Source organism: Leptonotus elevatus, chromosome 9 (assembly GCF_054856555.1).
Source record: "Leptonotus elevatus isolate MCC_2025b chromosome 9, RoL_Lele_1.0, whole genome shotgun sequence".
In the NCBI taxonomy this organism is placed as follows: domain Eukaryota; kingdom Metazoa; phylum Chordata; class Actinopteri; order Syngnathiformes; family Syngnathidae; genus Leptonotus; species Leptonotus elevatus.
In genome coordinates, this window is record NC_141247.1 from 10795325 (window position 1) to 10820967 (window position 25643).

A 25643-nucleotide genomic window follows, 5' to 3' on the forward strand; every position below is an offset into this window, starting at 1 on the left:
TGCAACATCTGAGTCGGCCCAGCAGGCGCCCAGCGACCACGCCAGAGCGCCACACCACGCCGCCCGTTTGATGCCCGCGGAGTGTCGACCTTTTGATCTAATTTTAGCGGAGCGCCTCACCCTTCGCTCAAACACTCAATAACACCAGCGCATCCACAGCGGCAAGGCAGAAAATCGGCAGTTTGTGTTGGGAGGGGCGGTAAGGACCGAATACATTGGAGATGCTGTATTGTTGATTTGTTGACCCAGCAAGAGCTGCGAGTAAAGGTACCATTAACTAGTCACAGCGGGTGTTTACACCAGGGGTTCGGGAACTTTTTTGATCCAGGGACAAGGGATACATTGTTGGATGAAAAGTTGTATGTCTATCAGAATGAAGTTGGATTTTTCCAAGACAAAGTCAAATTTGAAAAAAATAAATAATTTGCCTTTACTATTGTCAATGATTATATCTTTATGCAAGAGTTAAAACCAAGTTGACTTTGACCTGTTTCTGACACAAGATGGCCAGGGTAGTCGAGTTAAAATATGAAACTATTTCAAACATTCTTTTCAGGACTTTATCAAAGGGATTGACTGATTTTTGGCTGGGCCTATATTCAGCATTTTGACTAATATCGGCATTAGACTTTTTTGAAGATGGACAATAACATCAATTTAAAACTGTGTTAACTTCAGGGAACTATTTATTTAAATGTTCAGTTAACTTTATAAGAGACCTTGGGAGCTCTGCACCTTCTGTTTTTATTTGAAATTAAAACTAAGATAAAATTTCAAAGATTTAGAAATGTTGGAAAAATTAACTGTAGAAACAATAGGGAGCTATTTACTTGTCGCAGTTTTCATTTAACTTTGTAAGACATGCTAATGACTCTTGGAGGTCCCTGAACTTTTTGTTAAAATTTTAAAACACTCCAATATTTTGCAAATATTAAAATGTTTATTTATTAACTAATTATATTTCTAAAACATTTTGATACCAATGTTTTGCCATTTATATTGGCTCCAAATATCAGTTATCGGCCTCCTTGACAACTAATAATCAGCCCTGTAAAAAAATATATGTATATCAGATATCAGTCTAGCTCTAATTTATCAGTCTCAATCTTCAGATGATTTGCTGTAAACTAATCGAGATCAATGTCAGAATGCTATCTGACACAATAACAAACATATCTGGGCCATGAAACCAGCTCAGCTCCAGTTCAAATTTGAAAGCAGTTCAACTTCACTAGAAATTACAATACTCACAGATTGTCACACCGCGGTGAGGTTGTCTTGTCATTTCCTGTTTTATTTTGAAAATTCTGACTCCTTTCGTTTCAGGTCACTTGCCCGTCCTCGTGTGGTGTCGGTGTCAACCCTGATTCCTGATTGTGTCCACCTGTTTCCCATTACCCTCATGTGTTAAATGGTCTGCGTCTCCCCTGTCTTGTGCGTAAGTGTTTTCGTCAGAGCCACTCAAGCCAGTCACAGTCCTCAGCCTTGTTGTCCTGGCTCTTGTCATAACTTTGGTTTGTATTTTTGTATAGCCACAGTATGGTTTTGTTAAGGAATGATATTGTTTTGTTTGTAGTTTAGACATCCTCCCTTTTTGGAGCACCTTTAGTTAACTTTTAATAGCCGTTGTTTTTTCCCTCTAAACGAAGAGTTTTTTGTTTAATAAATATTTGCCTTGGCCTCAAACCTCTATCTCTGCGTCTGAGTCCTAAAACTGCCACGGCGTGTCACAGATAATTGCCTTTAAAATTGTCATTGAATTAAATACAGGAGCTGACAAAAGATGGCTGGGGCAGTTGAGTTTGAATATAAAATCAGTTCAAATACATTTTCAAACAAGAAATCTGTTCATCTTCCCTTTCGGTTCTCTGCTACACCCAAACCTTATTCAACAATCAACGTCCTTTAAAATGTCACGGAATGCCCAATGCTATAGTAAAGAATCGTGTGGTTTTAAATGGCATCATACACAATAAGGTCAACGGAGTTGATGTGAGAAGAAACATCTGTTAATGTCCCTGTATAGGAGCATCCATTAAGGTTTCCACTACTCGCTTAAATGCTACGAGCTGCTCCGTCAGCTGCTCTCAAACACTCAAGTGTTGTTTAATTGCTCGTTTATGTCCGACGCCGTTCGATGGGAACACCGCCACTCCTCTGTCGTCCCAAACAATTCTTGCCATTGTGCCGTTTCCTCGTCCCCCGTCCTCATTCCATCTGCTGTTTCCGTGTCACCAAAGATCTTACCAGTCGCCTCGCTGAGTTCAAATATTCGCTTTGCGCTCTTTCAAACAAGAGCTTACCATCACTTGGAAATAATTGAGTCTCAGCGGGGCCGGCGGCGGAGAAGAGCATGGTGGGGCGAGGGGGCGGCATACAGAGGAAGTGATCAAATGTGGCCTTGAGCCAAGCGCCTTTGTAGATGGTCTTTGTGTTGCCATTGATCCGGAGGCGGATACACCCGAGGAATACATTATTTATGTGCTTCTTTTTTTTCCTGTTCCCTATCCTGTCGACAGTTGAAAGTAGCGAGTCGCTAAAAGGTAATAGGATCAGAAGGGTGTCGCCGCAGTTAAAAAAAGGAAACGAGGGCCACCGAGGGGGGAGACAGAAGGCGATGGATGGCGGCTTTTATCTCAAGTCCTCGGCCTCACTGTACAAAATGTGCTTTGCAAAGCTCACTTGCGACAGGATGAACCTTCAAACCTTCAAATTGTCATGGTCAGGAGCCAGATTCCATTCCACAGGAGACTACGGGCGCCAAGAAAACTGAACGCTACAGCCAAGCAAAGTCTGCAGAATACAATATCACAGAGTCCAGAGAGAAGGCACAAGCGGCAAGGTGAGCTAACATTAGCATGTGCAACTATTGTTCAAACTAGTTCAACTGACATAAAACCAGTTATTTGAGAGCAAATGAGGTTGAAGGCAAAGTTTATTCAAGACATCAAAACAGAGAAACTGAAAAATTAAACAGAAGATACACACCGCAGTGCAAATTAAAAGTTTTAACTTCATTTAATTCTTACTTAATTTACTAAAAAAAGATTACATTTGACCAATCTTGTGTCCGACAGATCCTTTGGTGAAAACAACCACTCTAGAATGGTAGGTGTTTTCAACCAATATATATTGGTGATTGGGCCAACCGATACAAGTTGGTCATTATGACCAAGATATTGGTTAATCTGTGTTAGAGGCTGACATGTTGTCAGGAATCCCGTGACCCGCGGGATTTCACCCAAAAAAAAACGTACCACTGATTGTCACACCCATCTAAGCGGGGCGAAATTCGTTCTTCGCATTTGACCCATCCCCTTAGTGAGCAGTGAGCAGCAGTGGGGGCCACGCTCAGGGAATCATTTGGGGATCTAACCCCCCAATTCCAACCCAAATGCTAAGTGCCAAGCAGGGAGGCAAATGGATCCCATTTTTATAGTCTTTGTTCTGACCCGGCCAGAGATTGAACCCACAGCCTCCCAGTCTCAGGGGAGATACTCTACCAATAGGCCACAGAGCTGGTCATGCCAAGTGACCTATCTAAACACACATTTCCATTTTTAAACACTTATTATTTATATATTGTAATCACTTATTTATATATAATTAATAAATATATTTAGAATACAAGAAACTGATACAATAAATATATTTCCAAGTGCTCTATCAAGACTTACTTTCTATTGTAACCAATTTCATTGGTTGTTTGGTTAACCAATAAAATTGGTATGCCCGTAACCACCCGGAATGGTCAATGTCTGACCAATCTATTGGTTAATCAAGCCAAAATAGGAGTTTAACCTACTAGATTAGTATTTTTTTAAACCAATCCATTTTTAGAGTGGACTTTTGACATATTAAATCAGTTGCACTTTATTTTCAATAATTGAGAGCAAGCAAAGTGGAAGGCACATTTTAACGACAGGCACTTCAAAATGAGAAATGAAATAAAATAAAGCAGAACTGAGATACAAACAGCAGGACAAGAGAAATGAAATAAAAATAAAGCAAAATTGAGATACAAACAGCAGGACAAGCTAACGCTAGCCTGTTTGATTCATTCCAGTTCAAATTCATTTTCAGTGCAACAAGGAGGTAGAACAAGGGAAGAAGCTGATTTTATCCAAGAGGAGATTGAGGAGATGTGTATGACTGAGTGTTCACTTCATCTGGAAACACTGAACACTAACTACTTCAGAACAACAGCAAGACTTTAATGTCCCTCAAGGGGAAACTCCATTTTATACTTGCACAAAGCCGTTTATTCATCCCTTCTATTCCTGTTGTTTTTATGAATTTTAAACAAACATTGCAATCATTCTTTGCACACACACACACATGAACACACATGCGCGCGCACACACACCAACACGGGAATTTAGTGTAATGAATGTCGACGCTCCACTTGTGTCAGTCATGTTCAAACGGGGCTGATTCAACGTTGTCACTCAATTGTGTCCTCTTTCATCTGCTTTGCTCACGACTTCACTGATTCAAGTCACGCTGGTGAAAGCACGCCAATGTTTTTAAAGGAACATCACTTCAGAAATGTGGAGGCATGCTTTATTCATAATAATAATAATAATAATAATAATAATATCAAGTGAACTTTCAACATTGTGAAATGCTTTACTGGCTTTCAATTGTACAGTTTTTGTCCAGCACATGGTGCTACTGTTCCCATTCAGCATTTTCTTATTTTTTCCATTTTAACTTGAAACCATTATTTTATAAAAGTATAAAACCTTATAATAAACTTTAAGATCTACCCTGAAACTCTTTACCTTGCTTAAAAACCTTGTTTGAAAACAAAACCATGGCTTGAAAACCCCAAACACCTTAGCTTGAAACCCCAATAGAGTTTGAAACTCTATTCAAGGTTTGAAACCCTAATTATTGTTTGAACCCCTACCTAAGGTGTAAACCCTTAATGCAAAAAACTCAACCTAACTTGAAACTCTGATCCTTGTTTCAAATTATAGCGCTAGCTTGAAACCCAAGCCGTAGCTTGAAACCCTAATTTGAAGATTTAATGGAGCTGATTAATTGCATTTCCATTCATTTCAATGGGGAAATATGTTTTGAGCTATAAGCATAGTCATGAAATAAATTAAGGCCTTTATACACTAGTCCAATGTTAGCCATATGCGACGCCTACTGCCTGTGGCGTCGGCCTGACCATCGGCACATCACGTCAGAAAAAATAAAAAATAAACAGACACCGATGCCAACTATTAAGTACCTTCTGTGTGTAAGACCATCAGCAACGGTAGTCACTATTCCTTACTATGAGAAAAAGGCAACTGTAAAGCTCTTTATGGGGGCAGGTAATAGAAATGTAAACATCAAAAAACGCTTTTTCACAATTCACTCACAATATAAAGAGCATTGTGCAATATACAGCAAAGCTCGTGTCTCCATGTCTTGCCATAGTTTGGCTTTCATCACTTGAGTAACATACACTTTAACACTAATGTAATACAATGCCGGTCTCTCTTGAACCATAGTGATATATTCATCTTCTCCATCTTCTGTCCAGGTAGACATTATAATTACTTCCAAATGTGAAGGGTGATAATATGCAAATTAATTAAATTGTAAAGGCTTTCCATCCTTTTTTTATCCCGTGCATTGATTCGCTAGCTACCAGCCAATCAGAGTGATCAACGTTACTGGACGGTGATTTTATACATTAATCATACAGCTCATACCTACACTTCCCGACTTCCGGCATCAGTATGGTGTATCAAGGCCTTTAAACTCATATCTCAAGTCAAAACTGTATTGCTTAAGTTGTTAAAGTGTGTCTATGGAATTTGCCAATGTTTACTAACTCCACACAATCTATTATTCCTAGTCTGAGGCTGAAAATGTCCCATTTTCCTGGAATGCAATATTGTCTTGGTGTCCATTATGTGAACTACAATTTATATTCCCAGGAGCTACGCACACGCACACACACACACACAAAACTATATTTAATATTTATACATTAGCTACACAAAGCCCCTCCAGGCTTCAAGCAGAAGATGGAGCTGGACAAGTTGACCTCCCCCCGAGGTGGTCCTCAGACTGCTAACCCCCACCCTCTCCAAATTCTTTCATCCATCTAGAAAAGAGCTCGTAGTGCTGGATGGAACTGAAGAGCAAACACAGGACCTAATTAAAGCTCATTGATTTTGCATTCAGGAGGCGTGACGACGACATGCGTTGACAAGAGCACAGGCTCGTGTTTACTCGTGATGAAGGTCAATGAGCGTCATGGTGTATTGTGACTGACTATGGATGTATATTTTGATTTCATTAGAAACCTCGTTTGAAACCCTAACCCAGGCTCAAGGCCCTCATTTGGAACCATAATAAGCTAACCCATGCCTGAAACATTCATTTGAAACCCTAAAACTGGCTTGAGGCATAACTCTAGCGAGAAACTCTAAATTAAGGCCCTTAGCTCGGTTGAAAATCACACTGTGAATCCCTAACCCAAGCGTGAAACCCTAATTTGAAACACAAATCCTGGTTTAAAAACCTATTCCAGTTTCCAAGCCCTAATTTGAAACATTAATCATGGCTTGAAAGCATAAATTGTAACCCTATTCTAAGATGAAAACCATGCTTTCAAATTCTAAACCTTCCTTTGAGAGCCACTACAAACCCTATCCCAGGTCTGCAACCATAATTTAACTGTAACCCCGACTGTCATGACGAGTTATTTATTTGGTTGTAACCAACATAACTATGAAATTCATTTTCCCAAAATAATTTCCAGGTAAATACATTTTGTAGGAACTTTATTTGGACATACACCGCCATTTTTATTTACGACGCATTCATTGCATAATGACGTATAATGGCGGCAATGTGAAACGCCTATCAAGAAAGCATGTTAAACCTCGTAGCGTTCCTAAAGAAACAACATGCGCGTGGGAGAGCCACTCTCCCCCACGCTGTGCTCTCGTCATTCACCAGACACATTCAAGAGTTTTGATCGTCCCTTTAGGAACGACACGGAGGCGTAATTTGCTTTCGTGATAGGTGTTTCACATTGCTTGGCATAGAGCCTGCCGCCATTCTACGTCATTATGCACTGAATGCGTTGCGACGTAAATAAAAATGGTGGCGTACGTCCAAATAAAGTTTCTACAAAATGTATTAAACTCTTTGTTTTTTTATGAATCTCATAGTTATGTTAGTTACAACCAAATAAATAATACAGAGAAAACTTTTCATTACAGTCGGGGTTTCTTTTAAAAGCCCAATCCAAACCCACTTGAAACCCTAATCTAGATAGTAACCCTAAAATAAAGCTGATTTTATTTATTTTTTTAAAGCATGACCTTATTTTGAAACCTTGAATTAAAATTCTTACCATGCCATTACCAAAACAGTTCTTTAAAACTCATGTTGAAATCCTAACCCATCCAAAGCCCAGCCTTTTTGAAACTATAATTTCAAACCCTATTGCTGAAACTCTACTTTGAAATTGTAACACTTGCTTGCTTGAATCCGTAATCTGTTTTTGTCATAAACTTGGATTCAGAAACCCCATCCCATGTTTGAAACCCTAACCCATGTTTGAGCAGCTGTGACACATTTCTTGTCTTCATCAATTGAGCAAGTACATCCCCTCGTAGCGGAGTGGCGGCGAAGGTGACGGAAGTTGCGAGTGAGATCAAATCCAATGATGAGTCTGTCGAACACCAAGGACAGTGCCACGTCTTTATCAATAGTGAGTGCAGTTGGGCTTCAGTGACAGCTCAGACTCATGATGACGAGTCACGGATCCAAACGTCAATCAGATGCAAGATCAATGAGTCAGCCAGCCAACAAGAACGTTCGTTACGACACACTTGCTCGCGTCCTTGTTCTCTTTCTGCTACTTGAAAACAAACTTCTGTGAGAATCTGTTGGTCCTTTCATTAGGTATACCTGCACAAAGATAGTCAAAACCCTGATTTGAACCTTTCATTTCAAATACTAACTTGAAACCCAAATTTTAACAAAATACTCATTTGAAACCCTAATCCGGGTTTGAAAAGATCATTTGAGATGCTGACCCGATCATTGTTTGACACCCTACTCCAGGCAAAAAAAAACCAACTCATTTTAAATGTTAACCCTAACTTCAAATCCAAATCATTGTTTGACACCCAAACCCAGATGTGAAACTCTAATTTGAAATCGTAATCCTAACTTGAAATCCTAATTTAAAGAACTGACCCTAACCATTGTTTGAAACCCTAAACCTAGCTTGAAATCCTAATTTTTAATGTTAACCCTAAATTGAAACCCAAACTATTGTTTGACACCAGGTTTGAGACACTAACTTAAAACATCGACCTTGAATGAAACCAAAATTTGAAACCCAGATCTCTCTTGAAATTCTAAATCCATAATTTGTAACCCTAAATCTATCTTAAACCCTAATTTGAAACGCTAACTCTTGTGTGAAACCATATCTTAAACCCTTAATTATTCTTTGAAACCCAATTTATGAGCCCTAACCAAGCCTTGAAACCCAAACCCTGGTTTGAAACTCCAATTTGAAATACCTTAAAATATTACCCCGGTTTGAAAACTGAATCCAGTCTTGGAACCTGATTTTATATGTGAAATCCTAACTATGACCAGAAATTTTAATTTGAAACCATACCCCAGTCTTGAAAACCCATTTTGAAACTCTTTTGTTTCCAACCCCAGCCCTATCTGGAACCCTAATTTCAAACCCTATCCAAGGCATGCAATCTTACTAAAAACCCTGCAATTTGAAACCACCACCCTAATCCTGACTTAAAACAGTATTTCAAAAGCGTAACCCGGGTTTGAAATCCAAATTTGAAACACTAATTAATCTTCGAAATACTATCCCAGACTTGAAAACATAAATTGAAACCCTAACCTTGTATTAAAAGCTTATGTAATATGAAACCCCAAACCGGCCCATTTAATCACTCTTTCATCAGGTTAGTTTAGTAGTATTTGTGTTCAGACTGCTGACTCTGTATTATTCACTTGTTTGTTTTAATGGAGGTCAAAGTCACCGTAGGAGGCGTCTACTTTTAAACTACCTGAGGGGTTCTTTATTTTCCCTCCCCACCTGGACCCCCCTGTTATGTTAGCAGCAGCAGCGTCACCCCCTCGACCTCCACTAATGCTTCTTATCCACACTTGTGCAAAGGAGACTCATGCCAAGGTGGCGCGGCTCTCGCCGCCCTCGGCAGAACCGCCCAGGAAGGTCGCGCTACAACGCCACACCGGCTGCCAGACCCGTGTCTCGGCTCATGTGGCCCTTTTCACACCTCAGGGCAGACCCTCCAGCCCACCCGCCTAGAGCACCTTGCTGCCAGTAGTACTCAGCACACGTCCAGCGGATGCATGGTGGATAATTAATGACCAATAGAGGCAGTGCAATGTAGGTCTCATCTAGTTCAATGCAGCGCAATTCAAAGAGGAAAAACAACATGCTAATGCTAAATAGAGTAATGTTTGGTGTGAGTCAATTTAGAAATAAATAGTAAAATTTCTGTAAATAATTTTTTCCCCTGTCAATACATTACATGTTTTGTAGAAACTAGACATGGGTGAGTACTGATACGCGTTATACGATACCAGTATCGGCCGCCCTCTTGTGGCCTTTTAATGATCAGGAAATAGAAATTAGAAGAACAGAATATTGGCATACATTTCATGCAATTTTAAGGGAAATGATATATTGGCATATGTAGGTTTTTCTTTAAAATGATCTATCATTGTTTTTTGGGGACATTTTATGTATCAAAAGTACTACTGGTATGGGTACTTGGTATCGGTATCTGTGACTACTCAAAAGCCCAATACTTGCACTGATATCGGTCTGAAAATAAGTGGTATTGAACATCCCTAGTTGGAACACAGAGTCTTCATTTCACTATTTTATGAATTACAAAAAAATACATAAGGCTTTTACCATTTTTTAGTCCATGGATTTGGTGTTATTGTGAATAATCAATAAAATAAATGATTAAAATGTATATAAAGTTATGTTGTAATTTAAAAAAATATATTTTATGTTACAGTCTAAGTATATACATTTCATACATGTTTTGTTTGTATTTTGTCACCCTCTTAAAAAAAATTGCCCTTTTTTGTCTTTTTTTTTTTTTTGCAAAATTATTTTTTTGCCAAAATCATCTCCTCATGATGTAAATGGTTCAATATTTTGTGTTTCCTGAAAAAACTGAAAAAATTACTGTCAATTTGTAAAAAATAAATAGATAATTATACTTAATATATAAATTGTGCTACAACTTCAAAGAGATTCCATGTTATAACTTAAAAGATACAATTCCATATTTATTGTGTAGATTTTATGCTTAGAATTTTTTTTTAAACATATTGTATGGTATAATTAAAGAGAATGTGTAATTCCATGTTAGAATTATGGAAAGAAATATCAACTTTAAAATAATAGATTGTAATCATTTAAAAATGTTATATAGCTGTCAGATAGAAAAGAAAAATGAACCTTTATATAGTCTGTTATTATTTTTAATAATTAAAACGTTACTATTAGTATTATCATCATCATCATCATCATTATTATTATTATTATTATTATTATAAAAGAATATATAGGTTGTATGTGGTAAAAAGAAGAAAAAAAGAAAATAAACTTGAACAACTATTTGACCGTGGATGGCCGTGTTGCATTCAAGACTGCTGGGAAATTTGATAATTAATACCTCTCCTTTAGAGCTGAACCTAACAAAAATGTAATCTACACTAACTCTGTCTACTACTTTAGCTTCAAATGAATTATGTGATTTCCCAATTTTGATGGGTTAATAGATATTACATGTTAAATGGTCACCTGATTCGATATTAGCGCTAAATTCAAATGTGCCGTCCATTGGCACCACCATTGTTGCTTGATCTTGCCGCTTTCTCTGAAATTTCAAATTTTCATGAAGACAAAATCTCATAATTTCTAATTTGTCTAAATCCAGCACACAAGTAAACCCACACTGGCGTATTTCTATATGTCTAATACTAATGAACAGCCCGTGATGAGTGAGCGAGCACGCCTCATAAACGACACATCTGCTGGAGCATATTGCGGCGGCGGTCTCGTGGGGGCGGATTCCAAAGTGGTGGGACTGAGTGCAAATTTTGCCGCATCCGGTTCCAGCTGACCTGACGGAGCCAATTGCAATTAAACACATCACAGCCTCAAATATGGCGGAATGATTGGAAGCGATGATGCTACATATGCTGAGATCATACGTTATAAGACTCCTGTCAAGGTTTCATGTGATACATTCTCGGTCCCAACTGTAGGCAAAGATCTCTGCAGAGACAAAAAAACTTGAATTTGAAACCCAGTCTTTGTCTCTGTCATCATTGATTTTTTTTCCCCCTCTCCCCATGTCCTTGGACGAGCTAAAAATACAGTGTTGTGCTTCTGAGTGAAGGACTTGTTTTTGACATTGCCCTCCAAGTTGAATTTATTGATATATTAATAGCACGTACATGAGTCACAAATACTTGGCAGGTTGTAATTGTGTTAAATTGCAGTGGTCGTTAATTCAACTGATCTATGTTGATGCATAGCTCCCAATTGTTTTTTAAGTACTGTATAAGTATTTGTGTGGCTTCTTAATGTTGGACATGTTCATGTTTTTATTCATTTTGATCTAAAATGTCATTAAAACATAAAAGCTAGAGACTTCTCTGCTGTAAAATGTCACTCAGGATAAAAAAAAAAAACCTTTCTGTTTCTGCTTTTTTACCCTTGACACTTGGACTTGACCTTTTAGGTACATGGAAAGGGTTTTAAGCGATACATTGTAGTCCTTTGAGGTGCATTAATGTTGGACAGTATTTCACGATCTTTAACCTCTCCGCCATCAAAATCATGACAGTTGACGCGTCCTCTCGAAAGGAAAAAAAAACATTGCTCATACAAATCTGGAAGAAAAAAAATGAATGTGACAAAAAAATAAAAAAATAATAAAAAAATCTCAGCACTCTCCTAGGAAATTTGCTTAAGAAATAAAAAAAACATAAAAAAATTAATAAAAAAAGGAATGCGATTGAGATATGTCCCGTAAATCCAATACATGTATTTATTTTTAATTTAAAAAATTTTGTAACACAGCATATCCAACCCCTCCGCCCCTGGCGATTAGTTTCTGATCAGGAATATCAATTATCCCTGGCACAGAATCAAGTCACCCTATGCTGGGTGCAGTTCCAGACCAAAACCAAGACCAGGATTTCTGACACTTGAGCAGCAACTTTTCACTTCAAAATGTCTTGGTCTTGAGATTTCATTGTACCCTGTAGAGATTTTAGACATCACGTGCCAGAATATAAGAATAACCAAACAGTTTTACACTGAGAAACACATTTTACTTCAAAATGCCTTAATGGTATTGCGGAGTCATTGTGTCTTAAACAAATTCAAGACACCCTATGTATGGGTTAGTATCAGATTGTGACGGAATGATAACGTTGAGGAAAAATATTGCAGTTTTTGTAACATGGTTTTGCAAGTACAGCTCTAAAAAAAATTATTTTGAAGTGTTTGGGTAAATAGCATTTTTTTACAGAAGGGATGTTAGTCATACTAGTTAACCTTGTTATCTACCTTGCTAGCAAATCTACAGTACGCTAATGCTAACTCTCACAGCTGGAGGCAAACTTTGATTTCAAATTACTGTATATATTAACGTTACTTTGGATTAATGGAAGAGTGATGGGTGGCGCTGTCATGAATGTGATATTGTATTAAAAGTATTGCCTCCAATAGTAGCTACTTTTTGTAAGCATATTTGGTATAATTGTCCTCTACAAGGCCACCATACTCTGAAAAATTCCCAAAAGAGATGATTTTTGTGATAAGGCGAAAAGTTGTCTGGCTGGCTAACTGCTCGCACTAACAATGAGAGAGGGGGGGGGGTATTTTTGCCTGCACTAATGACTCAAAAATAAACAAACAAAAACAGCTCTTACTAATTAATGACGGAAAGTTTGAGCGTGAATTTCTAAAACCAGCCTATGCCTACTTGAGGGCCTTGATATTCCATTCTATTCTTACAATAAAAAGCCTTGAAGGTCTTGATGTGTCATTGTACTTCACGCAGATTCAAGACATTTTGTGCCGGATGCAGACAAATTTACCTCACAAGTAACATTCCTCGGTGGTGTTCAAAGTAGGCTACCTTGTGGCTTTATCCTTTAATTAACAGTGACTGTGATATCACAAAACCCCACATGGTCTGATTATAGAGCACCATTACACTTTTTAATCTCACGCCCCCATGGGGGTTCCCCACAATTTGGGACTTCCCTGGTGTGAAACCGTACCCTGAGGGACACCTACAACCACCTTTCACCAGGAAACAACACAACAGGATTTAACACTAGTAAAGCACAAAATAAATCCTGTTCTATCCTGTGCGTGGAAAGCTGCCGTCAACAGCGGTGAATAACGCCCACACCCCCACCTATCCGTCCGTCTGTCCATCCTGTGAGTCAGTGGCTGCATAAACACACCCTACAGAAAAAAATCGACAGGAAAAATTGGCATCTTTTGTCTATGTGTGTTGGGGCTAAAAATTAAAAATTAAAAACAAACCACCTGAATAACACCCTTTCACGCAGAGATTACACACCCTAACGCTCCAAAAAAACATTAAAGGCAGTGGTTAGGGGGACAAGCTTCTCACCCACGCAGACACCAGTTACACTAAACTCGCCATCCACTCAAATACAGGCTGATATGTGGATTCAACTAATAGAACATTTGAGTGCATCTATGCAGTCGGGCTGCTTTGCAGTGGTCACTTGAGCCACCTATCGGCTTGTCATCAACTTCTCATCATCCACTACACAGGGGGAATACTTCTTATGTAGCTTTTTTGTGTGCACCTACGCACACAAAAGGGGGACATTTAATTGTCACCAGGTAGGTTAGTATTCAGTCATTTTAAATATTTCACAAGGGTGCACCCACCGCGATAGGATGCACATGAATATTTTAGCAGATTTTTTTCTTCACCTGCCTGCCTGGTGCTGATGGAAACAGACATATGAAGCATTTAACTTTTTCACAGGGCGAAACAACATCCCAAAAAAAGGGGGGCAGCGACAGCAGAAGGATGAAATTGGAGACATGCAAGTAACTCACAATGAGTCCTCTGTGACGGCGGGCTTTAACATGCACAGCATCTCGTTAGGGGGTGGTGTTGGATGGCAATTCCACGCGCTCAGGTGCAAACTGGCGCACAATTATGCGTGCACAAGTATGCAGATAAGTCACTGTGCGGAGCGCGCATCGCACCCCCCCCCCCCCCTCCCCAAAAGGAAGAGTGGGGAGCTAAACAGACATTGGGATGTCAGTGTATTGCAACTTTGCGCAAATGATGCGTTCACGGCTTACCTCGCAGCAGCAGGAGAAAAAAAAAATCCTCCTGAAAGTCTCTCTCACCCTGACTCAATCCGAATCCGATCCGAATGTACTTGGCGCGACGCACGCCTAATCCGTGTGAAAAGGAAGGCGGGATTGGGAGGAATGCGTCCGTCTATAATTCCTCCACCTCGATGGTGAATTTGAAGATTTCCACAAGCGCTCCTCGTCGCCTTCTTCGCGGCTCCGGTCGGGCGGTGCACCCCTTTGGATAAAATAAGGGGGGACTGCACGGGGTGGTGCGCAGGAGTGGAAACTTTCAAGCAGCTGAAGCCCGGACAAGAGGAAGGGTCGGTAGACTATTCCTCTTTGTCGTGTGTCCTCCCGTCGTCTATTGATATTGGTCACTTGCGCGTCTACTTCGCTCGGCGCCACCTGCTCTCCGGAACATCGTCTCAGGCAGGATGGATGCTGAGACAGCAGCGGAATTGGGAGACTCGCTCTCTCTCCCTCTCGACCACTCTCACTTTCTCTCTCCGTCCTCCCACACGCCTCCTCCTCCTCCTCCTCCTCCCTGCACCTTTCCTTCACTCGCTCCTCCCCATCTTCATCATCGTTCCCTTTCACTTCAGCACTTTCTCACGCTTCCACTCAACCACGAGGTATGCTTCAAGCCAATTAGCATCACATTGCACCACATAAATGAGTAATTAAGAAAACAATATGAATTTATTAAAAATGTCATGCATTTTAATGAAAGAGATTTGTTTTTAGAAGTAATCAAAATATATATATACACAGGTCTGGAAAAAAGCACTGAACCTTTTATTTTTTATTTTTAATGGGGGTGAACATGTAAATCAGTGATTCCCCAAGTGGGTTACTAGAGTTTACAGGCCCACAAAATAATCACTGCTCAAACACAGTTCAGTTGTATTTAACATGTTAGTACATTTGCATTTAATCTTTAAAGACGGTTGCTTTTTAAGCTTTATTTAGGTACAATTAATTTGCAATATAAAATAAAAATATAAAAATATAAATAAAAAAATATTTTTTAATAATAATAAAAAAAAAAAAAAAATTGCTATATATTTTATTTGAATTATTAAGTACAGTTTTATTTTAATTAGTGTTGTGCCGATACCAATACCAGTATCGGGAGGGGGACCGATACAGCATTAAAAGGCTGGCATCGGTATCGGTGAGTATATTAACATATAACAGGTCGATGCCATTTACCGATACCAGTATAGAAATTTGAACGCAGTACACACTCACTGATGTGTGATCACAGGTGTTCGGTGCATGCATTTCCTGTTTCACAAAGGTTTTTAGGCAGTGCCTGACCAAGATAGTAATGATTTTACATCCAAGATAAGTCTGCAGTTTGTTCGAAAAAAAACAAAACAAACATGTTTTTTCAAACGGCGTGGTTTCGGCCAATACAGCACAGCCGTGTATCAGATACTGTATCGAAAGCCAAAACGTGGTATATCCGAACAACACTACTTTAAATTTGCCAATATTTGTGTAGTGTTAATGTTTAAACTGTACATAATGTATTGTATTGTAAGCCACTCTTCACAATTATATTAAATGTAAATATTAAGAAGAAAGCCCGTCTCCTTTTGGATGAATACATAAGCCTACTACAGTACTGTATTTAAAAGTTGGTTGTGACGGGTTTTTTGAGTATTTTTTTAGGTGATATTTGGTATAAAAAGTTTGAGAACCACTGCTCTAAATGATAATATTTGCATTTCTAATTTGGGAGTCACGTTGTCGGTATAGATTATAGAAAAACTGTATGTTTATTTTCCTTACAGATATACATTCACATATGAATGAAGAATTTGAATCAAGGACGCATCTGTCGAGGAAGGACGCATCTGTACTTGCTCCTTCACTCGCTCGTGACTTCTAACTATTTTGTTGACATTGGGATTTTTAACTACATTGTTGCAACATTCCTGGCGGAAAAAGAGCTGACGAAATTGAGGAGATAAAATCTTCTCTTGCAAAACTCAAAGAAATGGTGACCGAAATACTTGAAATAAAAAAGAGCATCGAGCCACTTCTGCAGGAAATTCAGCAGTTGAAGAAAAAGACATAAGAAAAGATCGACGCATTGTCACCTTGAAACAAAAAGTGGATGATTTGGAACAGAATCTTCGAATCATTGGTGTGATAGTTACAGTTATTTGATTGAACCGTGGTACGGCCCTCGGGCGAGAGTTGCGGCCAGCATAAGTGCAGTTGATTCTGACCAAGCTTCAGCGAACGAGACTGTCGAACAGCAAGTGACAACTCAACTCAGAGATTTGAGATTAATTGTGGATCCAGCGCACATTCAGATGTGCTTTTTGCTTCCAACTGGGGGGACACGACCACCGGCAGTTCTGATCAGGTTTGTTGACAAGAAGAAAAAAATTGCTCTTTTGAGAGATTACTACAAACTTAAAGGTTAACATGTCTACGTCAATGAAAATCTCACAAGACGAAATGCTGACATTGCCAAAAGGGGGTGACAATTGAGAAAGAAAGGATTTATCGAGAGCACATGGACAAAAGACTGTCGGATCTTCATCCAAACAAAAGAAGACTCATCTTCTCGGAAGAAAATACGGATCGTGAAAAGAGTGGAAGAATTGGCGGAATTTGAGAGACAACAACTGCTACCAGTAACTCACATCATTAAATTGTGGATTATGTCTTACCCAAATGAAATTATTGTGACATATTACTAATCAACCCCAAACTGGAGCTGTCATGATTTGAATAATATAAATATAGCATATAATTACTTGCTGTCGCTGCCAAGGTTAACTCTTGTTTATACACCTGCATTGATAATATGTATTGCTGTTCCTGGAAGAATGTAAACATTGTCTGGCTCTATTTCTGTTTGGACATTTGTTGTAACATGCAAGGCTGTCCCGATAAGGTTGTATTGTGGCTGCAATGTATCTGCTGTAAATAGTTACAATGGGGTTGGTGAACATGGTTCCGGGATGCGACTAGCGGGGGCTACTCCGCCGGGTGGGCTGGCCTTGGTCAGCGCTCAGGCGTATCAAGATCTAAGCATCATCGGATGTTGGCAACAGTGGTGGCTGAACTGACCAGCGTGGAGTAAACATTGCTGTGGATGCAATCGGCAGAATGCAAGCCGATCTACTCTTCTGCAAGCCATAACATGTGTGAAAGCTGATCCAAGGTCAACGAAGACGCTACTGGTGAACGAGCGTGCGCTCGCCTTGGCTGCTCGCATGGTTGGGTGGGCCTGTTGGTGGCGTCTGGGAACCGATTGACCAATTCCAAATGATTGGTACTAGATGCAATTTGTACACAGACATTACTCAAGATTAACTGAGGGAGTTGTGTGCAGACTTAAGTCTGGGATTGATAACGCTATGAATCAATGACTATCATAATCAATGTATATGACGGATGCGTATAGTAAGGATGGGGATGGGTTACTAATCAGATAAAAAAGCATATTAGTTGTACGTCTTTGCCGTATCATCTCAGAGTAAAAAAGCCTGCTCAAGTACCCTCCACAGGGCCTCACACATTAACCCTTGTAATGTGTGCCGCTTGTGGGCCCAACTAAACCTGGAAGCAAGAAGTTCTGAGAATTATTTCTATGAGAAAATGGCCCAAATGACCCTGAAATGGCACACAGACTCTTTCTTTTTCATCTTGCTAAGGGAAACTGGCATGCCATCAAGCCAAATATTGAAGGGTATGCAATCTAAATTTCCGGCCAGGTCGTACCAAAAACTATTTTTAAAAATGGGACCCATTTGCCTCCCTGCTTGACACTCAGCATTACGGGTTGGAATAAGGGGGTTAGATCACTAAAATGATCCCCGAGCGCAAGCACCTGCTGCTGCTCACCGCTCCCTCAGTGGATGGGTCAAATGTGGAGAACAAATTTCACCCCACGTAGATGGGCGTGACATTTGGTACTTCAAGCTTTAACCAGCTCTTGTATTTTATCTCATAGTAACACAGCATCTTGTGTGTAACCCCACTATTACACAGATAACTTGTGTGAGTCAATACGAATGTGAAGCACAATTAGATGTGATGTCTCGAGGAAAGACTCCCCCTCCCCTTTGCCTCCCACCCACCACGCTGCATCCCATCCAAGCTACATTCATTTATTTACACAGAGGCCATTAACACTGCACACTATTTGTCATGCAGGGAAGCCAAGTGACAACAAGGCACGCTGTTTTCGCACACCTGCTGTGAATAAATGACACAGCTAAAGCCCCACAATTACTGTGTTACCAAACCCAGACCCCACGCTACCAATCACGAACAACAATCACTTCAGGGAGAAGACGATAATTTAAGATTATTTCGGACAAGATATAGAGTCACATTTTGCGGATTTTAACCCTTTATTATTGAATTATTTTCAAAAGTAAGACTTTGGGTGTTGGCCATAGCACACAACAACAAACAGGGGGAAAAAATCACCACAAGCACGAAAAATGCAGAACAAACACACACACACAAACTCAATTTAAAGTGTAGTAGTCCAAACTGAAAAAAAAAAATCTTTATGTCTGTGAAGGTGGACAACGTTGCGTTCCTGTAGAGAGAAAATATTCGCCACTGTAATATTTTTGGTTCCATGTGAGCACTCAGCTGCAGCTTGTGTACCAGGCTGGCTAAAGCTGCCTGCATCTCATTGTCAAGCGAGTGCAGATTGCAACCAATTGGTCGAGTCGGCCCTTCCCAACATTGCCAACCACCTTGTCTTGTTGCTACATCACGCCAACTGCTATGGAAACTTCAGGAAAGCTAACAATGTAAAACAAAAATCAGCATTCACTCGTAGTCGAGGTATAATTGGCACAAATGCACCGCATGTGACAAATGTTTGGAATCTAAAATAACATATGTGAGTTTGAGTTTTAAAGAGCTTTCATACAAACCCAATTCCAGTGGTGGTCAGTACATCAGTACGAACAGTACGGTCACTGACAGACTGCTGTTTCGCTGGTGGACTGACAACTGACAGAAACTTTGAAACACTGATGGGAAGAAGTGAGAAGCAGGAGGAGGAGCTTCCAACAGTTACAAAAAAAAATCTTCTTAATGTACAACAAGGGATTCTACGGTCCATAATATCAAAGAAATTAGAGAATCTGGATAAATCCTTGCACCTAAGCTAAAACTAAGACTTAAAACCAACATTGAAACCTTTTTAGGTTCCCCAGCTTGTCCTCATAGAAGGACCCTTTTTTGGTTCCTCTTAGAACCGTTTATGAAGGTTCCACCTGGAACCCTTCCAAAGGGTTCTACTGAGAACACAATGGGTTATACCCAGAACCATCTGTGAAAGGTCCCACCCAGAACCCTGTATGAGGGTTCCATCTAGATCTCACACAGGAAGTTCCACTGAGAACCCTGTGATGTTTCAAGGTACACATTTCAAATTGTTTTTGGACACACTGCTGTTTTCTTTATCAATAACAAATTAGTAGAACGTACGAACTCATACTTACGTACATTTTATAGGGTCAGAAGAGACACAGTTATGCTTCCAAACAGTTAAATGATTCAAAAGAAAGGTCCAATCCTCCTGACGAGCCCTAAAAGTATAATGACAGATATTCTCAGCTACAGCTATCTAAGAACAGTTAAAATGCCAATGACAAAAAAATGACACCAGGGAACAAATCACTGCCTCTAATCCTAATTGAGGCTTTTGCACAGTTGCTGTGGTATGCGTTGAGCATTTTCCGACCCAAAACACAGACAAACAAAAAACTGTGCCGATTCCTTCGGCCAGATTTTCCCGTGTCAAAGCATTCGAGCACAGAGGCTAATCACACAACGGCATTCAGCTGCCAGTCATCAAGTCAACGGGCCCGGCTGGCTCCATGTCATTGGCAGCATGATGCCGCCGCTCCGCAAGAGCTTGCCTACTTCCATGCGCTCATCAGTGCGGTGCTCACTTTAATGGAGGTTTCATGAATATGAATGCCCGACTTGCACACAACTCTCTTGGGTCTGTATTTTGTAGATATGTGTTTGTTTATTGCTTTTGACACTGCCGTTTTTTGTTTTTTTTTAAGAATTGTACTCATTTATTGGACATCAGTGGCAAGATCAACAGCAAAGAGTGAAGAAAAAAGTAATAAACATGCTCACACAGAGTCACAGAAATCTTTCTGCTCCGCGCTGCCTAAATGGGTGGTTGTAGTAATTGGACAGGAACAGGATATAGCAACAATGGGTGAACAAAACAATTTTGGCAACTAGCTAATAAGCAACAACATGTATAGAGTTATTAAAAAGAAAATCTAAATAGGCTGTTATTGACATTGAAGGTAAAGAGGACAAAGTAAACAGCAATGGCTGAACTATAGTAAATATAGAATAAGTGACAACACAATTCAATGTAATATTGGCAGTGAGTACTTGAAGGAATCCTTACCTCATATGTCTTATTATTCTTACTAGGAGAGCGGGGACGGGTGAAGGAAGATGCTGCGGCGTTGAGCCACAGCCAGATGTACAAAGAGCCGATCGTCACAGCTCATCGGCCGTGAGGAAGTGTTGCTACAATGTCCTTGTTTGTACTGGAAGGTGTCCAACGGAGCTTGGCATTTATGTTTTTTTTTTCTCAGTTGCTTTAAGACCATGCTGTTCATCAAATGGACTGAATAGTCATTAGACCTCAATTTATACAAAAGCCCGTTTAAGCAGCTAAAAGCATCAAGGTTCCTGTGGCGATAAACGTATTCTTGTTATCTTGTTAAAAAAAAACTGTTATGTTCACCTTGTGACTACATTTTAAAAATTAAAAACCTGGTCGCTATAAGTTTGCTGAAAAAGAACAATACCATACACATCACCAAATGTAATCGCTAGTCAGTCTTGGTCAACGAGGGTGGGAGGGGTAGCGTACGAATGAAAGTTGTAAGACGGCAGACATTCATGCACTGATGTTGGGGGAGTGGACGGGATGGCAATGCTAGATGCTACTTTGGTTCACAGTTCTACAGCGCTAAACCAATCAAAGCACTCACCATTATCAAAATGTTTTTGCTCTGTCCCGACAGTTATTGGATGCTGGCCGTGCCATTTGCGTCAGTCCGCAATATATCATTGGAAATATACCGCTAGAAAGCTGAGCTTCTGTTTTATGAATGGCAAGTGACGACCGCAGTGTTAATGGGTTTATCGTATGAATCGCTATGACAACTGTGTGATTGATATACACATGGCAAAAAAAAAAGGGACATTGGGAAGGGACCTGCATAATGGGACAAAACAATGAGTTTGGCTAAATCCTCCAGGGCGCAGGACCCAAGGCTCAAAACTGTCAGAGACTGTCCAGGCCAAAACGAGATGTCTGATCATCTAACTTCACCCTCTGTTAGCTTTGTCGCGTTTATTATTGATGTGTACAGCAGCAACTAAAAGAAGTCAGATTCCTGTGACATTACATATAAACTGTACCGACTTGTTATCAAAGACTGTTTTGTTTACCCATTGCTGTTAGCTTTGTTGTGTTCATTTTCATTTTCTACAGCAGCCCCTTTAGGCAGCTAAAAGCAGTGGCATTCTTGTGATACTATAAGTGTCATCACTTGGTGTCACCACTGCTTGTCATCAAAGACTGGTTTGTTCACAGTGTTAGCTTAAATTGTTGTGCTGTGTCCTATATAGTTTCAACAGCCCATTTAAGTGGCTAAAAGAAGAAAGATTCCTATGACACTATTCAACACTTGTCTTTTACCAGACTGTTTGCTGTTTTGCTGTTAGCTTTGTCCGGTTTACTTTCAGTTTTTACAGCAGCCTCTTGAGGCAGTTATAATCGTTGATATTTTTGCTACACCCATCACTTGCTATCAAAGAGAGTTTTGTTGACCCTGTGTTAGATTTAGGCTATCCGATTTACTTTCAGTTGATACAGCAGCCCATTTAAGATAGGGTGACCAAACATCCTCTTTTACCCCCAATCACTCACACCACCCCCCACCCAAAACGCCCCCCGCCCTATTCAATTGTGAAGTAGGACTTCAAGTGTGAACATTGAATATCATTTACATATCTCGAGGCCTGTCTGAGCGTTGTCTTTTTTGGGAAATCAAAATATGGTCACCATAATTTAAGTGGTTAAATAGCAGTAAGATGACTCTGACATTATAGTTATCATATTTGTTACCTTACATATTATCTTATCTCAAAGACGGTCTTGTTTGCCAGCATTTAATGCATCAAATTGCACAAAGCCCATGGTCAATCACAAAAAAAATGCTTTTTCTTCTTGTCAATAACAGCCAAGTCTCTTTTGCATTCATATGCTCACTATAAAGTCACACAAACCCACACAATTGAATTGTTTACTTCGAAAGGTCGCAGCACTGTGTGAGTCAAACACAAAGATACTTCCAGCCCCCCGGAGGTAAGTGAAATGACGCATCGCCGCCTCCATCGATCAACAGCTCAATTGACATCCTTTCACGTTAAGGGAGAACTAATTAAAAGGACGCAGCTCATTACGCCTCATTAAAATAAAGATCAGGATGACACCCAACACATTCTCAATGTTAACCCAGAGGCAGGGATGACAAATTCGGGCTTGAGGAGGAAATTGGGCTTCTTTAACAAATTCCAATGGCAGTTTAAAAGGAAGTAGGCTCTCTTTAACATAAGCCCAAACTCCAGAGTGGTACTTTCTGCCCATGTTTTTCACCAAAAATGTGGAGGATTATTATTTGTAATTTAAGAAAAATTATGCAAATACGCTAAGTCTACAGTGAGATTGTGGCAATCATGTTTGGCAGCATAAGAAAATACTGTAAATCTGCGCTTCAGGCAGAGTTTCTAGCATTCCCTTTCCTGGTTTGATTAGCTCATAGTGCTTAATTAGCTCCAAATTAACTGTTGATGTGATCAATTGCAAAAGGTTACCACAAAGCATTCATGGCATTTTTATTTTATTTTAAACATTTGATTTGCAGTAATACATACTCAAATGTTTAGGCAGCTAAAGCCACTAAGATTCTGTGACACGATACACATTGTCATGTATTACTGTGACACTTTGCATATCATCATTTAATCATTTGGTGATCAAAGAGTATTTTGTTATCTTCCAATAAAAGATCATGTAAAAGTTTTCTTTACTATTCAATTGCGGTTTCCACAGCAACCCATTTTAACTGTATTCGTTGTACAGGAAATTAGTTTTTTTTTAAAAGGTGAAATCAACCCCCCAAAAATTCTTGACAATACTGTAATATGTTATATGTGACCTCACTAATCTAAACATGACATTCTGGTTAATATTACATTTGTGGAATATGAGTTATGAAACAAAATCCAGCTGTTTTTATCCATCTCACGGGGCAGCCATTTTGCCACTTGCTGTTTACTGACAATGACATCACTGTTGCTCAGGGATTGGGAACGACCAATCACGGCTCATCTGTTTTCTGAAGCTGAGCTGTGATTGGTTATTACCTGAGACCTAGGCAACAAGTAGCAAAATGGCTGCCCCCTGAGGTGGACAAAAACAGCTGGATTTTGCTTCATAACTCATATTCCTCAAATTTAATATTATGTCATGTTTACTATATAATGAGGTCACATACAACATATTTTTGTCAAGAAATGTTTAACGTTGACTTCCAACATTTTTAACAGTTGACAGAGTGTAGAAAAAGAGTAAAAATGACAACCCACCAGTTTAATGTCAAAATGTAACAATAAAACTCCCACGTCAAATTTAGCAAAAGGTTGCCTTGCAGTTTTGTGAGACTTTCAATATGGATTTTTCCAAAAAGAATTGTCAAATTTTACTTCCTGACTTGCATTTGACTTCTGACTGTACTGTATATCAAAGAAAATGATCATAAACCATTGTAAGTCAATTATCCGTTGAACAAATATCGTACAAGATTTTTCAAACCAGACCACAAAGGAAAGCACAATTTATTGGCAATAATCACCTACGAGGTACGGGCTCACAGCATATTTTGGAAAGCTACAAATTTGGCGCATTATCGTGAGGATGCCCCGCAAATACAAACGTAGATTATTCAAACCCTGACCTAGAGGAGCATTTGCGTCCTAAGGGCCTCCTGGCAAGAGCAAAATGCCACATATCTTTTCTGTCTCCCTAATACAATTCCCCCAAACACTCATTAGAATGATCCGGCATAAGGGCCTTCCAAAAACATTACCAAATAAAAAAGAGGTTTTAGGATGCGTCTAACAGCGTTCGCCCCCGTGGCAAGGTCCCGCGTTCTTACCGAGCCATCCGTCCGGCGTCCCTGTGTGGACATTGTCACTACACATGGACGTCATCCGTTACCCCCCTCCTTGGCTCCCGGCAGAGGACGTCTCTTATTTGCAAAGTAAATATAAGTCCTTTCGGGGCGCTTGCATTCATACCCAATCCCATCATTCTTCTCGGGCTCAGCGCACCATTTGTTGTGCCGCTTCTTGGACGCAAAAGACGGAAACTGAAGAGCTCAACATTTATTGTAAACACTGACAAAAGATACACCACCCAAGTTAAAAAGTGGAAGCAGGCAGAGGAGAGCTCACATGATGAGGAGAAAAGAAGAAACCAGTGAAGACAAACAAAGTCTGGATTATCTGACCTTGAATTTCGTGTTTTAGGGCAAATTACCAAATTTTAACTCCTTGCCTTGCACATAGACTGTAATGCTTTTTTTCTCTTTATTTTTTTGCAGTTTAGCATCCTCCGTGTGTCTAATGTACAGGGTTTCAATTTGATAGAAATTGGACGGAATTTCTAGATCAATTTTGTCTTTCAAGGAGCTATAGAAATATCTAAAATGTGCGCGTCTCCTGCACTGAATTTAAAGGGAATGTGAGGAACTACTTCCAATGGCTGCGAAGCAAGTTCACTGTGTTCACTCTCACAGCAGTGCCAACACCCATTTTTACTTGCGCGCATCTACAAAAAAAGAAAGAAAACACCCATGCACACAGTCAGTCTGTGCTTTATTCTGGATTTGCATGAAAATAGAGCTCACTGTGTCTTTTCAGGCATGGCTTCTGGAGACTTTTGTGTGGGTCTAGTCATAAGTGAGATGCATACCAAATTGCATGCTGTTCAAGAAAATTAGCTAGGACAAGTTTCCAGGGGTAAAGGACCCCTGGAAATGCCCAAAATAAGACCCAAAATGCACACTTCAAGCAAAAATGGCAGACTTCCTGTCTTTTTTCATGCATGGTTTTGGGGAAT

At 39.7% G+C, this 25643-nt stretch overlaps 1 protein-coding gene across 1 annotated transcript in view; it reads right to left on the reverse strand.

The window, feature by feature from the left end:
* Positions 1–14910, reverse strand: part of lingo2 (leucine rich repeat and Ig domain containing 2) — a 215464-nt gene extending 200554 nt beyond the window's left edge. The window contains exon 1 of the mRNA XM_086085668.1: positions 14423–14910. The gene's annotated coding sequence lies outside the window, so the exon portion shown is untranslated. The remainder of the gene's footprint in view (positions 1–14422) is intronic.
* Positions 14911–25643: the final 10733 nt, after the last annotated feature.